We start from the raw sequence: 18,666 nt of genomic DNA on the forward strand, positions 1-18,666 counted from the left end.
AAGGCAGGGCACACAGAGGCCTCTGTAGAGGAAAGAACCGTCTATATGATAAAATAAGGCAGGGCACACAGAGCCCTCTGTAGTGGAAAGAACTGTCAATATGGTAAAATAAGGCAGGGCACACAGAGGCCTCTGTAGAGGAAAGAACCGTCTATATGGTAAAATAAGGCAGGGCACACAGAGGCCTCTGTACAGGAAAGAATCCTCTATATGGTAAAATAAGGCAGGGCACACAGAGGCCTCTGTAGAGGAAAGAACCGTCTATATGGTAAAATAAGGCAGGGCACACAGAGGCCTCTGTAGAGGAAAGAACCGTCTATATGGTAAAATAAGGCAGGGCACACAGAGGCCTCTGTACAGAAAAGAACCGTCTATATGGTAAAATAAGGCAGGGTACACAGAGGCCTCTGTACAGGAAAGAACCGTCTATATGGTAAAATAAGGCAGGGTACACAGAGGCCTCTGTAGAGGAAAGAACCGTCTATATGGTAAAATAAGGCAGGGCACACAGAGGCCTCTGTAGAGGAAAGAACCGTCTATATGGTAAAATAAGGCAGGGCACACAGAGGCCTCTGTACAGGAAAGAACCCTCTATATGGTAAAATAAGGCAGGGCACACAGAGGCCTCTGTACAGGAAAGAACCCTCTATATGGTAAAATAAGGCAGGACACACAGAGGCCTCTGTACAGGAAAGAACCGTCTATATGGTAAAATAAGGCAGGGCACACAGAGGCCTCTGTAGAGGAAAGAACCGTCTATATGGTAAAATAAGGCAGGGCACACAGAGGCCTCTGTACAGGAAAGAACCCTCCATATGGTAAAATAAGGCAGGGCACACAGAGGCCTCTGTAGAGGAAAGAACCCTCTATATGGTAAAATAAGGCAGGACACACAGAGGCCTCTGTACAGGAAAGAACCGTCTATATGGTAAAATAAGGCAGGGCACACAGAGGCCTCTGTAGAGGAAAGAACCGTCTATATGGTAAAATAAGGCAGGACACACAGAGGCCTCTGTACAGGAAAGAACCGTCTATATGGTAAAATAAGGCAGGGTACACAGAGGCCTCTGTACAGGAAAGAACCGTCTATATGGTAAAATAAGGCAGGGCACACAGAGGCCTCTGTAGAGGAAGGAACCGTCAATATGGTAAAATAAGGCAGGGCTCACAGAGGCCTCTGTAGAGGAAAGAACAGTCTATATGGTACGATAAGGCAGGGTACACAGAGGTTTCTGTAGAGGAAAGAACCGTCTATATGGTAAAATAAGGCAGGGTACACAGAGGTTTCTGTAGAGGAAAGAACCGTCTATATGGTAAGACTAGCTGAAGAGCCCGGTGCTGCCCGGGCATAGTAGCTAGCTGTGGTTAGTTATAACAAATTATAATTATCCTCCATCCCATAGTCCCGTGCCCATATACCCATCATACATATCCATGATCCCATAGGCCCGTGCCCATATACCCATCATACATATCCTCCATCCCATAGTCGAGTGTCCATATACCCATCACACATATCCTCCATCCCATAGTCCCATGCCTATATACCCATCATACATATCCTCCATCCCATAGTCGAGTGCCCATATACCCATCACACATCCTCCATCCCATAGTCCCATGCCCATATACCCATCATACATATCCTCCATCCCATAGTCCCATGCCCATATACCCATCATACATATCCTCCATCCCATAGTCCCGTTCCCATATACCCATCATACATATCCGCCATCCCATAGTCCCGTGCCCATATACCCGTCATACATATCCTCCATCCCATAGTCCCGTGCCCATATACCCATCATACATATCCTCCATCCCATAGTCCCGTGCCCATATACCCATCACACATCCTCCATCCCATAGTCCCGTGCCCATATACCCGTCATACATATCCTCCATCCCATAGTCCAGTGCCCATGTACCCATCACACATCTTCCATCCCATAGTCAACCATTGTGACATCATAATGAGCGGCAGGGCTTGCAACCTATGATGACATCAGTGTCGCCATGGCAACCATTATGACATCATAATGAGGAGCGGGGCTTGATACACACACTTTTTCCCCATTATGTAGATATGGGCAAAATTGTTTGGTGAATTGAAACGCGCGGGGTTAAAATTTCGCCTCACAACATAGCCTAGGACACTCTCGGGGTCCAGACGAGTGATTGTGCCAAATTTTGTGGCTGTAGCTGCGACGGTGCGGATGCCAATCCCGGACATACATACATACATACATACATACATACATACACTTGAGCTTTATATATTAGATAAGGCAGGGTACACAGAGGCCTCTGTAGAGGAAAGAGCCGTCTATATGGTAAAACAAGGCAGGGCACACATAATATTACAATATTATTACATTATCATAATTTTCTATTAAGTTCTACTAATTATTACCGAATATCAATAATCAGTATATTTACTATATACAAAACATATTATATTAATATTAGGAGTGATCAATAGTGTAATAATACATGGGGAGATCACTGGTATAATATACGGGAGGGATCACTATTGTATAATAATACACTGGACGAGATCACTGTTGTAATATACGGGTGATCACTGATGTGTAATAATACCCGGGGAGATCACTAGTATAATAATATACAGGGGGGATCACTAGTGTGTAATAATATATGGGGGTGATCACTGGTGTAATAATACAAGGGGGAGATTACTCGTGTAATATTGCAAGGGGAAGATCACTGGTGTAATAATACACAGGCGTGATCACTGGTGAATTAATATAAGGGGGAGATCACTGATGTGAAGTGGAGAACTGATGTAATAATATACAGGGGAGATCACTGGTGTAATAATATATTGAGGCAATTACTGATGTGTAATAATATATGGGGGCGACAACTGATGTGCAATAATATACGGGGCGATCACTGGTGTAATAAAATACAGGGATGATCACTGATGTGTAATAATATACAAGGGCAATCAAATGTGTAATAATATATGGGGACAATCACTGATGTGTAATCATATATGGGGGCCATCACTGGTATAATAATATATGGGGGTGATCACTGGTGTAAATTACACAGGGAAAATCGCTGGTGTAATTATACACGGGCTATCACTGATGAAATATTATAAGGGGGCGGTCACTGGTGTGTAGTAGTACCCGGGGTAGATCACTGGTGTAATAATATACGGGGACAATCACTGATGTGTAATAATACACAGGCGATCACTGGTGTAATACACGGGGAGATAACTAGTGTGTAATAAAACACTGGAGGAGATCACTTATGTAGAATAATATACGGGGGGCAATTACTAGTATAATACTATACGGGAGAGATCACCGATGTGTAATAATACACTGAGGCAATTGCTGGTGTAATAATACACGGGAGGAGATAACTGGTGTAAAAATATACAGGGGCGATCACTGATGTGTAATAATACACGGGGGTGATTACTGGTGTAATATATGAGAGCAATAACTGATGTGTAATATATGGGGCGATCACTGGTGTAATAATATACGGGGGCAACTACTGGTGTAAAAATATACGGGGCGATCAATGTTGTGTAATAATATAAGGAGGCGATCCCTGAGACACGGGCAATCACTGGTGTAATAATACATGGGGAGATCACTAGTATGAAATAATACTCTGGAGGAGATCACTGATGTGTAATTATATACGGGGGTGATCACTACTGTGTAATAATACGATCACTGGTGTAATAATATAAGGGGGCCTGGGGGCGATCACTGGTGTAAAAATATATGGGGACAATGACTGAGGTGTAATAATATATGGAGGCGATGACTAGTGCAATAATATTCAAGGGCAATCCCTAGCACAGGGGCAATCACTGGTGTAATAATACATGGAGAGCTCACTAGTGTGTTATAATACACTGGAGGAGATCAATGATGTGTAATAACATAAGGGGAGAACACTGGTGTAATAATATATGGAGGCTGTGTAATAATATACGAGGGCAATCACTGGTGTAGTAATATACGGGGAGATCACTAGTGTAAAAATATACGTGGGCAATCAGTGATGTGTTATCAAATACGGGGCAATCATAATATCAGGTCGATTACTGATGCGCAATAATATACGGAGCGATCACTGGTGTGTAATAATATACGAGGCAATCACTTGTGTAACAGTATAGGGGTCGATCATTGGTGCGTAACATATACGGGGCAATCACCGGTGTGTAAGAATACACAGGGAGATCACTGGTGTAAAAATATACTGGGGCAATCACTAATGTAATATTAGGAAGATCACTCATAATAATAAACAAGGGTGATCACTAGTGTGTAATAATAGTATACATAGTTGGGTATCGGGTACACCACAATTAATTTAATAATGATGTAATAATAATTTGGGTGCTACAGAATGCATGGAAGAGGACTATACACAAACCAAGAAAAAGACCATTGCATAAAAGCCCATGCACACCCACAAAGATTGAAACACATCTTGATTATCACAAAAAAGCACAAACAAAGTTAAAACCAAGTAAAATTACAATAACGACACCCTTCCCTATATAAGAACAGCCAGTATAGTGGAACACCCCTAGTATACACAGTTACCCCAAATACTGAAATGGCATACAAAACAGATTACATCATTATTAATTGAATTGTGGTGCACCCGATACCCAAATATATATATTACTAGCTGAAGAGCCCGGCGCTGCCCGGGCATAGTAACTAACTACGGTTAGTTATAGCAAATTATAATGAATATATCTATATATATACAGTGGGGCAAAAAAGTATTTAGTCAGTCAGCAATAGTGCAAGTTCCACCACTTAAAAAGATGAGAGGCGTCTGTAATTTACATCATAGGTAGACCTCAACTTTGGGAGACAAACTGAGAAAAAAAAATCCAGAAAATCACATTGTCTGTTTTTTTTTCATTTTATTTGCATATTATGGTGGAAAATAAGTATTTGGTCAGAAACAAGCAATCAAGATTTCTGGCTCTCACAGACCTGTAACTTCTTCTTTAAGAGTCTCCTCTTTCCTCCACTCATTACCTGTAGTAATGGCACCTGTTTAAACTTGTTATCAGTATAAAAAGACACCTGTGCACACCATCAAACAGTCTGACTCCAAACTCCACTATGGTGAAGACCAAAGAGCTGTCAAAGGACACCAGAAACAAAATTGTAGCCCTGCACCAGGCTGGGAAGACTGAATCTGCAATAGCCAACCAGCTTGGAGTGAAGAAATCAACTGTGGGAGCAATAATTAGAAAATGGAAGACATACAAGACCACTGATAATCTCCCTCTATCTGGTGCTCCACGCAAAATCCCACCCCGTGGGGTCAGAATGATCACAAGAACGGTGAGCAAAAATCCCAGAACCACGCGGGGGGACCTAGTGAATGAACTGCAGAGAGCTGGGACCAATGTAACAAGGCCTACCATAAGTAACACACTACGCCACCATGGACTCAGATCCTGCAGTGCCAGACGTGTCCCACTGCTTAAGTCTGTACATGTCCGGGCCCGTCTGAAGTTTGCTAGAGAGCATTTGGATGATCCAGAGGAGTTTTGGGAGAATGTCCTATGGTCTGATGAAACCAAACTGGAACTGTTTGGTAGAAACACAACTTGTCGTGTTTGGAGGAAAAAGAATACTGAGTTGCATCCATCAAACACCATACCTACTGTAAAGCATGGTGGTGGAAACATCATGCTTTGGGGCTGTTTCTCTGCAAAGGGGCCAGGACGACTGATCCGGGTACATGAAAGAATGAATGGGGCCATGTATCGTGAGATTTTGAGTGCAAACCTCCTTCCATCAGCAAGGGCATTGAAGATGAAACGTGGCTGGGTCTTTCAACATGACAATGATCCAAAGCACACCGCCAGGGCAACGAAGGAGTGGCTTCGTAAGAAGCATTTCAAGGTCCTGGAGTGGCCTAGCCAGTCTCCAGATCTCAACCCTATAGAAAACCTTTGGAGGGAGTTGAAAGTCCGTGTTGCCAAGCGAAAAGCCAAAAACATCACTGCTCTAGAGGAGATCTGCATGGAGGAATGGGCCAACATACCAACAACAGTGTGTGGCAACCTTGTGAAGACTTACAGAAAACGTTTGACCTCTGTCATTGCCAACAAAGGATATATCACAAAGTATTGAGATGAAATTTTGTTTCTGACCAAATACTTATTTTCCACCATAATATGCAAATAAAATGAAAAAAAAACAGACAATGTGATTTTCTGGATTTTTTTTTCTCAGTTTGTCTCCCATAGTTGAGGTCTACCTATGATGTAAATTACAGACGCCTCTCATCTTTTTAAGTGGTGGAACTTGCACTATTGCTGACTGACTAAATACTTTTTTGCCCCACTGTATAAAGCTGAGTGTAGAGCTCTTCCCACTCCGCATAGCCAAAATTCACTATAATATCCCACATCATCCCGTCAGCCAGAGCTACCGGACTACTACCCCTAATATCCCACATCGTCCCGTCAGCCAGAGCCACCGGACTACTACCCCTAATATCCCACATAATCCCATCATCTAGAGCCACCGAAATACTACCCCTAATATCCCACATCATCCTGTCAGAGCCACCGGACTACTACCCCTAATATTCCACATCATCCCGTCAGCCAGATCCACCGGACACCTACCACTAATATCCCACATCATCCCGTCACAGCCGCCCGACTACTACCACTAATATCCCACATCATCCCGTCAGAGACACTGGACTACTACCCCTAATATCCCACATCATTCCGTTCATCCCGTCAGAGGCACCAGACTACTACCCCTAATATCCCACATCATTCCGTCAGAGCCACCGGACTACTACCCCTAATATCCCACATCATCCCGTCAGCCAGAGACACCGGACTACTACCCCAAATATCCCACATCATCCCATCAGCCAGAGCCACCAGACTACTATCCCTAATATCCCACATCATCCCATCAGCCTGGGGTCAGAACCAGAGCGCTGAGTGGAATTTCCCTAACTTCCATTCCAATGACCCCTTTAAGGGAGACTAGGGTCAGAACCAGAGCTCTGAGTGGAATTGCCCTGACTTGCATACCAATGATCCTTTTATTAGAATCCTGGGGTCAGAATGAGAGCGCTGAGGGATTTGCCCTAACTTCCATACAGGAGATCCCTTTAAGAGAGCCTGGGGTCAGTACCAGAGCACTTGAAGGCATTTGCCCTGACTTCACTACCGGGGATCCCTTTAAGAGAGCCTGGGGTCAGCACCAGAACGCTGAGAGGAATTGCCCTAACTTCCATACCTGGGATCCCTTTAAGAGAGGCCTGGGGTCAGAACCAAAGCGCTGGACGGATTTGCCTTGACTTCCATACCAATGATCCCTTTAATAGAAGCCTGGGGTCAGTATCAGAGCGCTGAGGGATTTGCCCTAACTTCCATACCAGAGATCCCTTTAAGAGAGGCCTGGGGTCAGTACAAAAGCGCAGAGTGGATTTACCCTCACTTCCGTACTGGGGATCCCTTTAAGAGGGGCCTGGGGTCAGAACCAGAGCGCTTAGTGGAATTGCCCTAACTTCCATACCACTGATCCCTTTAAGAGACCCTGGGGTCAGAACCACAGTGCTGAGTGGAACGGTCCTAACTTCTATACCGGGGATCCCTTTAAGAGAGGCCTGAGGTCAAAACCAAAGCGATGGATGGATTTGCCCTCACTTCCATACCAATGATCCCTTTAATTGAAGTCCGGGGTCAGAATCAGAGCGCTGAGGGATTTGCCCTAACTTCTATACCGAGAACCCTTTAAGAGGGAAGATGTACCTATGGGATGGAGGATGTGTGATGGGTATATGGGCACGGGAGGGGATGATTCATTTTTGTAATGTGCTCTCTCTGCTCCTTTCTGGGTGGCAGACAATGGCTGGGAGCTTATGTTTCCGGGGATGCAAGATTTCTCCCACCCGGCCAGTGTCTGCTGAGGTGTTGTGGAGTGGGAAAACTGTTGCTCATAGCAACCAATCACATCTCAGCTTTTATCTATTAAACAGCTCTGGAGAAATGAAAGATGCTTAGTGATTGGTTGCAAGGAAAACTGTTGCTCATAGCAACCAATCACAGCTCAGCTTCTTTTAAACAGCTCTGGTGAAATGAAAGATGCTTCGTGATTGGTTGGTGATACACACATACATTCAATTTTATATATATATATATATTGTCTAAAACACACCCCACTCCTATTAGGGTGCTTTCTCTCTTGGGTAGCACACAATCTATTCTTGATCCTAGGAAACCAATCATAAGGTCTATTTTTTGCCGTTTTGATATGCATATATTGTTTGTTTCTGGTTTGTTGTTTCCGCTATCTCTAGCATGGACTGGGAAGCACGGGAGGCCGTGTGGCGGACTCAATCATCTAACATTTTTTCAAGCGTTGAACCTGTAGTTAATGATTCAGATTTTACTAAGTTATCTTTTGAGCTTACGTCGGCAAATAAACTTGCTGTTCGTCTCTGGTGGAATATTAGGTCTCTGAAAGAGTATCTTAGAACTGGGATTGTTCCACGTGGCCTGCGGGTCCAAATTTTTCCTGCATGGGAGCCCTCACCTTCTTTTCAATAGATGTGGGAAAAGTAGCTATTTCAGTGTTCCAGCATTATTATCAATATGCTATTGGAACACGACAAGCAACTCTTATCCTCAACAAAACTGAATATTAAGGAACTGGAGACCAAGTTAATATTTGATGAAGCTCAATTTGTTGCCCCCTTTAGGCTCAAATTAAGAGAGACATTAGATAAATTTGAGAAAGATGTCATCAGTAGGAAACAGAAGAAATATCAGAGAGACCGCCTAGACTTTGACAATCTAAGGGAGTTCAAATGGAGACATTCAGGTAATCTTCGCCTGGCCAAACAGATATTCTGCGTACATCGGCACCCCCTGAGGTGACTTCCAGAGCAACCAGCTCAAGTGATTTTTTATCCCCAGGGGGCAGCGTTCTCGACACTGGTCCAGGCGTGGACGTAAACACCGGAAATTTAAGGAGACGCCAGGTTGGCCAAAGAGGTCCCATTTCTCCCTTTCATCGCAATTACAGGATCAAAATCAAACGCCAGTGACCATATCTAACACTATTTCTTCTGATGAAATATCACAGGTTCAATCGTCTGCTCTACAGGTAATTAATTTATCTGTCTATGTTTTATCAGCAGCTGAAACTTCTGTTTTGCAGAGAGGCTTAACGTTTTCTCGCACTCAGGCTATGGAAAAGTTTAACTTAGTCAAAGACTTAGTCTTAGTCTGTTGAAAATTGGTTCTGCAGGTCATCCACAGACGTCCAGAGATCATTCAAACAACTTCTGCTGAGGAATAGCAGGCATTCCAGGACCTTTTAGATCTACTGGAAGAGAATGCCATAACACCAGCACCAGGTAGGACGACGTTTCCACACAAGAGCAAAGCTTCCACTTCTCTGTCTTTTTCTCTTGTCCCAGCTGTAAAATTCTTTTTTGAGTCAGTTAAGAGGGACATTATACGTTTACCATCAATTGTAGGTGGCTCAGATAATCTTACCATTGATGAAAGGAGGGCAGTTAGATCACTGAAAAAGAAGTCATCATCAGAGAAGCTGACAAGAGTGTAAACGTGGTGCTATGGCCCACCCATATGTATTTGGAGGAGGCAAATAAACAGCTTGGTAATCCCAGATTTTATGCCAGATTGCCCTCAGATCCGACCTGTGTATTTTTGGAGAGACTACATAAATTAATCAACCAGGCTGCTTCTATGGGCACTATATCAGCAAGTGAAAAGAAATACATGTGGGTTGATATCCGAGTAACCCCTACATTTTACCTTTTACCAAAGGTCCAGAAGAACGCCCAAATACCCTCAGGCCGTCCTATCGTATCCAGTATTGGGAGCATGTGTGAACGGGTATGTACCTACATCGATTTCTTTTTACAATCGATAGCATCAGCATTGCCTTCCTTTATCAGTGATTCTTCTGACTTCATCCGTATTTGCCATAACATTAGTTTGACTGGCCAAGAATTATTGGTCACCTGTGATGTTGAATCACTTTATTCTAATATCAATCATTCTCACGGCATACAAGCATTGGCTTTTTTCTTTAATCGACCTAATGGTACTGACCTCCTCCATGACGCCCTCCTCCTTGATCTTTTAAGTTTCGTGCTCCACCATATTTATTTTATTTTTGATAGGACCTGCTACAAGCAAGTGTCTGATGTGGCCATGGGGGCGCGTTGCGCACCGACTTATGCGAATATTTTCTTAGGATGATGGGAGGAGACTGTTGTATTCCGCTCTCAAGAATTTCAGAGCAATGTCAAAAACTGGAAATACTTCATAGACGACTTCTTTTTCATTTGGGTAGGTACTGAAGCAGAATGTGCACAGTTCCTTAGAGATCTGAACAACAATACTCTTAATATTTTCTTGACATATTCTCTGTCTTCGGACTCGGCAATTTTCCTGGATCTCCAGGTTTCCGTTAATGAGGGTCATCTTGTTACAGATCTCTATCGAAAACCGACAGCCACCAACAGTTTGCTTCAGTATCAAAGCTTTCACCCCTACACACCCGAAAAGGTGTCCCTGTGGGACAATTTCTTCTGACCCGTCGTAATTGTACATCAGACGAGTGTTTCAGAAAGCAGGCTGAAGCCCTGACCGCGAGGTTTCGTCAGAAGGGTTACCCCAGGAAGACGATCTCAAGAGCATTCCAGTGGGCCAAAACCTTTAGCCAGGACATCCTTCTTGTATCACGTTCTCGTCCACAGGACTCCACACTGAGGTTCATCACTGAATATAATACAAGATGGAACCAGGTGAGGAACATCTTGACTGATCATTGCGACATCCTCACAAAAGATGCCCAAACCTCGACTTGTGTGAGTGCGAGACCACTCATGACTGCAAGAAGGGCACCTAACCTATGTGACATTCTCATGAGGAGTCACTTTTCGCAACCAGTGGTTAGGCAAAATCGAGGTAGTCAGCTCAGAGGTTCCTTCCCCTGCTGTGACTGTAACGCATGCCCCTACATGCAGCCCACTAGAGACCGTTTTATCAACCCTCTGGACAGTTCGGGCCATATGCTCCATCAATACATTAATTGCAAAACTAGTGATGTTATTTATACAATTGTCTGTCCCTACAAGGAACAGAGAGGAGAGGGGGCTCTGCTTGTTGTTCTAGGTCCGCTTGGTGTGAAAGCATGTGCCATCCGCTGCCTCGCTGTTTGCTTGTGAAGAGCTTAGGAAAAGGAGGAAAGGAAATGAATGTCTTTATTCTGCTAATTATTATTGTTTTAAGCCCCCGTTACACACTGCGATATCGCTAGCAATATCGCTGTAAAGTCACCGATTTTGTGACGTTGCAGCGATATTGCTAGCGATATCGCTGCATGTGATACTTACCTCCGACCGGCTCCCCCGCTGGTTATCGCTGATCGCGCGAGAAGCTCCTGGACCATTCCTCGTCGGTCACTTCCTGTGGCGCTTCCTGCTGTGACGACGAGCGACGCGTGGAGCCGGGCGGGAGGACGCAGGATCGCCGCGTCTGACAGGTAAGTAGCGACCCCCGTCCCCAGCGATGTCGCTAGTGAGATCTGCCTGTGTGGCAGCTCACTAGCGACCACCTAGCGATGCACCAGCGATCCTGACCGCGTCATATCGCTGGTCGGGATCGCTGGTGAGTCTCTAGGTGTAACGGTACCCTTAGCCTTGTTTTAAAAAATGGCTGATTAAGTTGAGTGCCTGTCAAAAGGTCTACGTAGGACAAACCTCGCAAGACCTTAGGAGATGGGCATAAAAGCATCTCTCGACTATCAATTTGTCATGCTCGGATCACAAAAAGGGTAAGATTTTGATGCCCATTGCAGCGGACTTCCTTATCCTGCATGAAGGTAAGCCTGATAACACCCGTTTTTTGGTTTATAGAAGATAGTGGGTAACGAAAGGGGCGGTGAGCGACGTAGACTACTTCTACAGCATGAAGCACATTGGATCTTTCGTCTGGACTCAGTCTCGCCTTCAGGCCTAAATGAGGAGTTGCTGTTTACAGGATTTTTAGGCTAAGAATGGGCCGTCTCCCTCCACATGGTGACTGATATAATCAAAGCGATTCAAATATAGGAACATCTTGAGTATATTTTCTCTTATTTGGACTTTTTGTGAATCATTGGCGGATATTTTTTGATATGGGATATTATGTGATAGATCCTTCAGCCTTGCTGGTGTTTTTTTGACCCCATGAAGAGGGCACCTATCGGTGTCATACCTTTAATAGTGGAACAATAACGGTAACAGCATCATGAAGATAAAAATTGTTTGGAATCTTCAAATAGATTAAGGGACAGATTTTGTGACTTCTGCCCTTTGGTTGATTTTCTATATACGTGATACTTAACATGTTGTTAAATATCGTCCATCTTCAAGGTAGCATGCCCCTGAGTATGATATGTCAAACATAAATATGCAACCATAAGCATTTGGTTACCATTATTATGTTATAATAAAATAAAATATGTCAATATGGCGGCTGGCTAATTCTGGTACATTTTTTCTATTTCATTATTTGCATCCTCACACTCATCTTTTTATATTATATATATATTTCAGAACCTCCTGTCTTTTTCTGTTCTTTCTCCCTCTTTTTATTTTTGATTACTCAACAGTTTTTTTAGTTTTAGTTTTAGTTTTTACATAAATAGCCTACATATGGTTAGTTTACTTTATAGGGTTTTCTCATTCCTGGTCATTTGTACCAGGTGTCCCATATTCATTCCATTTATATACTCCCCTGTATACTTTTGTGTACACTATATTTTCTTCAATATGACCCCCGAGCTGCAATGTCCCCTCTTACAGTACACTACCTCTGGGTCATTGTACTTATATCCCTAAACGTTTTCCCGCCCGCCCCATAAGATTCTTGGCCCATTAGGATGATTGGTGTTCCTGCACTCTTTATACTTCACTATCTTGATGTTCAGGCCTTTAATCCTGTGTTCCTATTTGCTCTGATAGTGTTCCCGTCCTTTACGTATACGTGGTATGTTAGTATGTGCGGCCGCACACTGCGCATGCGCGGTTTCCACCAGCCCTTTACTGGTATATTTGCTGTACGTTCTGCGCACATGCGACCCCCTTATGATGTTGCTCATTCTTGTGAGGTTTTTCCTTTTCAGGGTGTTCAATTTCTGCGCACGCGTGGTGTTATGATGACGTTCCATCCTCGCAATGCCTTTGCGCTTGTGCAGCACTCTTCACTTGCTTCCGGTACATGCACATGATCTGGATATGAACATGCCAGTAACCAATTATATGTATTCTTTGGCTATAAAAACGTGATCTGTAACACCCATGATCACTTCCCCTGACGAAGCTACATTGGCGCAGCAATACGCATGGGGTCTTCCCACACCACTTCCCTTTACACCTCCTGTTCCTTTTCCACACTGGAGCTTCTCTGCGGTCGCTGTCAACAGGACCATTTGATTTTTCTCTACTTGAACGGCTATTTGTGCTTGGTTCGTATGCTTTATGGGGCACATCTGGTATTATCCAGAACCACAGGATTATCTGCAAGCTATATAATATAGCTTTAACTCACGTTCCTATATGTGCTTCACTACAGTATCCCTCCTAGGCTCTTTTTTTATTGTATATATTTTTTTTTCATTGCACATAGCAGAGATTTAGAAAGGTGTCAGGCTCGCCCAACCCCCACACTTTGCTATTTGGCTCACGTATCTGTGATGTACTTTTAAGGCATTTATGGGAACGCCCATTAATTGCCTATGATCTCGTGGCATTTGAGATTGTTTTTATTACATATGCAATATTTTGGCTTGTTATAGAATATTATTGGATCATTATATCCTGTTGATGTATATGTGATATCCAGGGCTGTCACTAGGAACTTCAGGGCCTCATACTGGTAAAATTTTCGGGGCCCCCTTGAGTCTCCGCCCAGGCTCAACCCCTCGAACTGTCCACAGCCCCACCGCTCTCTCTTGGAAAAACTCCATTTCTCACCAATCACACATTAACAGTTCCCATCACCAGATCACACATACAGTGGGGCAAAAAAGTATTTAGTCAGTCAGCAATAGTGCAAGTTCCACCACTTAAAAAGATGAGAGGCGTCTGTAATTTACATCATAGGTAGACCTCAACTATGGGAGACAAACTGAGAAAAAAAAATCCAGAAAATCACATTGTCTGTTTTTTTTTCATTTTATTTGCATATTATGGTGGAAAATAAGTATTTGGTCAGAAACAAAATTTCATCTCAATACTTTGTGATATATCCTTTGTTGGCAATGACAGAGGTCAAACGTTTTCTGTAAGTCTTCACAAGGTTGCCACACACTGTTGTTGGTATGTTGGCCCATTCCTCCATGCAGATCTCCTCTAGAGCAGTGATGTTTTTGGCTTTTCGCTTGGCAACACGGACTTTCAACTCCCTCCAAAGGTTTTCTATAGGGTTGAGATCTGGAGACTGGCTAGGCCACTCCAGGACCTTGAAATGCTTCTTACGAAGCCACTCCTTCGTTGCCCTGGCGGTGTGCTTTGGATCATTGTCATGTTGAAAGACCCAGCCACGTTTCATATTCAATGCCCTTGCTGAAAGAAGGAGGTTTGCACTCAAAATCTCACGATACATGGCCCCATTCATTCTTTCATGTACCCGGATCAGTCGTCCTGGCCCCTTTGCAGAGAAACAGCCCCAAAGCATGATGTTTCCACCACTATGCTTTACAGTAGGTATGGTGTTTGATGGATGCAACTCAGTATACTTTTTCCTCCAAACACGACAAGTTGTGTTTCTACCAAACAGTTCCAGTTTGGTTTCATCAGACCATAGGACATTCTCCCAAAACTCTTCTGGATCATCCAAATGCTCTCTAGCAAACTTCAGACGGGCCCGGACATGTACAGGCTTAAGCAGTGGGACACGTCTGGCACTGCAGGATCTGAGTCCATGGTGGCGTAGTGTGTTACTTATGGTAGGCCTTGTTACATTGGTCCCAGCTCTCTGCAGTTCATTCACTACGTCCCCCCGCGTGGTTCTGGGATTTTTGCTCACCGTTCTTGTGATCATTCTGACCCCACGGGGTGGGATTTTGCCTGGAGCATCAGATCGAGGGAGATTATCAGTGGTCTTGTATGTCTTCCATTTTCTAATTATTGCTCCCACAGTTGATTTCTTCACTCCAAGCTGGTTGGCTATTGCAGATTCAGTCTTCCCAGCCTGGTGCAGGGCTACAATTTTGTTTCTGGTGTCCTTTGACAGCTCTTTGGTCTTCACCATAGTGGAGTTTGGAGTCAGACTGTTTGAGGTTGCGCACAGGTGTCTTTTTATACTGATAACAAGTTTAAACAGGTGCCATTACTACAGGTAATGAGTGGAGGAAAGAGGAGACTCTTAAAGAAGAAGTTACAGGTCTGTGAGAGCCAGAAATCTTGATTGCTTGTTTCTGACCAAATACTTATTTTCCACCATAATATGCAAATAAAATGAAAAAAAACAGACAATGTGATTTTCTGGATTTTTTTTCTCAGTTTGTCTCCCATAGTTGAGGTCTACCTATGATGTAAATTACAGACGCCTCTCATCTTTTTAAGTGGTGGAACTTGCACTATTGCTGACTGACTAAATACTTTTTTGCCCCACTGTATAGCCAGAAGCTTTTGCTTTGGCCAAAAGATTTTTTAAGCCGTCAACACGACACGGTAGACTCTTTTGGCCAGGCAAACCTATTAATCATTTGTTAAAATATCCAATACAATTTAGGTATATTTGTATTTATTTTTAAATTTTTAAAATGAGCAATAATATCACATCCAAAGGGACAAATACCACCGCACCATGACCAGATCACATATTACCACCATAGTGACGGAATAATAACACATACAAGGGACAAATACCACCACACTATGTCCAAGTCAGATATTACCACCACAGCGACCGAATATGCGACCGAATAATATTACATACAAGGGACAAATACCACCACACCATGGCCAGACAACATATTACCACCACATAGTGACTGAATACTACAATACTGATCATTAATAAAAAAAGCACAATACTAATGTCACCATAAGTGGCATTATACACAGGAGATCTGTATTTAGTATGCAGTGTCTGTGTACAGGTAATACAGTGATCAATGACATGATACACAGGAGCTCTGTATATAGTGTATAATGTAAAGGTAATACAGTGATCACTGGTGACTTTGTACACAGGACCGCTGTATATAGTTTACAGTGTATAGTGTCAGTGTACAGGTAACACACTGACTCACCAGTGATGTGTCTAGGTGAAGTCCTTCATCTTTGCTTTTCATTTTTATCCAGCCAGGGCTCGTCTCTGCAGGAAATAACACAGTTATCTAGAGCACCGCTTGCAGAACACATTACTTCTAAACGACACCAGATGAAGAAAAAAAGGCGACATAGTGTCGCTCTGCACAGTAACAGGACCGCCCCCCCCCCATTTAAAATAGTACCCTCAAAAAATAAAATAAATACATCACTGCAGTAATAATATCCCTTAATTCGCCCTTATGGTATTAATATCCCCATCCTGGTCCCCGTGTGCCTCATTCCTGGCTCCAGCCATATGTTCTCCCATCCTGGTCCCATATGTTCTCCTATCCTGCCCTCATGAGTATCCATTCTGCCCCCATGTGATGTCCCATCCTGCCCCTCTGTCCTGTGTTCCTGCCCCATCTGTCCTGTGTTCCTACCCCATCTGTCCCTTGAACCTGCCCCATCTGTCTCCATTGTATCCATCCTGCCCATGATCCTACACCATGTCTCCATTCTACCCCATGTCTTCATTCTGCACCATGTCTCCATCCTGCCCCGTTTCTCCTATCCTGCCCCGTGTCTCGCATCCCTTCCCTGTGTTTCCCATCCTGCCCCCTATGTCTCATATCCTGCCCCCTGTGTCTCACATCCTGCCCCGTGTCTCACATTCTGCTCCATGTCTCACATTCTGCCCCCTGTGTCTCACATCCTGCCCCCTGTGTCTCACATCCTGCCCTCTGTGTCTCACATCCTGCCCCCTGTGTCTCACATCCTGCCCCGTGTCTGACATTCTGCCCCGTGTCTCATTCTTCCCCCTGTCTCACATTCTGCCCCGTGTTTCCCATCCTGCCCCCGTGTCTCTCATCCTGCCCCCTGTGTCTCTCATCCTGTCCCCTGTGTCTCTCATCCTGCCCCCTGTGTCTCACATTCTGTTCCGTGTGTCACATCCTGCCCCCTGTGTCTCACATCCTGCCCCTGTGTCTCACATTCTGCCCCCTGTGTCTCACATTCTGCCCCCTGTGTCTCACATTCTGCCCCCTGTGTCTCACATCCTACCCCCTGTGTCTCACATTCTGCCCCAGACTTGCAGCTTTCAATAAAAATAATAAAAAAAAACACTTTCTCTTTACCTGGCCATGGTCCAGCGCCGACGTCCACCACAGGCATTTCAGTGTGGAGTCACCGGCATATGACAATTATGTCATACGCCGGTGACGGGCGCGCTGACGTCAGCTGCCAGCCTCCGATTGACTGGCAGCTTTTAACTATTACCATGCGGGCCTGCAGGCTCAGTTTCTGAACCATCAGAAGCCTGCCGCTAGGACCCAGTGAGCAAATGAGATGGGGCCCGATGCAGGCCCCCTCTGCCTACCGGGCCCCATACACCAGTCAGGACAGATGCCCTGATGGCGACTCAGGTGATATCTTTATTCATTGTATTGCATTGTAGTTCTTGTGATCGGTCTTGTCATCTGTTTTGTATGCCATTTCAGTGTTTGGTGTAACTGTGCATACTAGGGGCGTTCCACTATACTGGCTGTTCTTATATAGGGAAGGGTGTCGGCAGGGGTGAACCTAGCCTCTCTGCTGCCTGAGGCGAATTGCAAAATGGCGCCCCCCTTAGTTAGTACAAATAAATCTGGTTTACTCTTTACTACCATAACCTAACACACATGTAAAATAAATACACTTTTAAATAGGAATATATTTGAAACATCGATCTTTACACTTGTCTTCAGGGACTCAATGCCGCCTGAGACGAAGTGATCAACTTGCTTTATTTTTAATATAGATGCATCCCGGGCCGGGGAACAGTGCTTACTGTAGCACTTCTTCCCCGGCGGATCTCCGTGTGCTACTGATGCTGCACACGGGCGGCACACAGTTGCCACATGTATTACACACACGGATCTCCAGTACCGGTTTTTCCAGTACCAGCAATATCAGGATGTGTGAAATCAGCTTAAAGCCACATTCACACGTTCAGTATTTGTTCAGTATTTTACATCAGTATTTGTATGGCCAAACCAGGAGTGGGTGAGAAATCCAGAAGTGGTGACGTGTCTCTATTATACTTTTCCTCTTCTTGTTCCACTCCTGGTTTTGCCTTACAAATGCTGAGGGTAAAATACTGAATGTGTGAATGCGGCCTGATAGCGTGCTTCTGTTACTTCTGACTTCCCGCAGACAGAAGTTGCAGTCACAAGATGGCGCCGATAAAAGGTGAAGACGGCAGCAGGGAGTATAGGCACAGGGCAGGGACCTTAGGTCAGTAGTACCACTCCAGAGCAGCTCCCCCCAAAAAAAAAA

Source organism: Dendrobates tinctorius, unplaced genomic scaffold (assembly GCF_039654945.1).
Source record: "Dendrobates tinctorius isolate UK_male_01 unplaced genomic scaffold, ASM3965494v1 ptg000120l, whole genome shotgun sequence".
Classification (NCBI taxonomy): domain Eukaryota; kingdom Metazoa; phylum Chordata; class Amphibia; order Anura; family Dendrobatidae; genus Dendrobates; species Dendrobates tinctorius.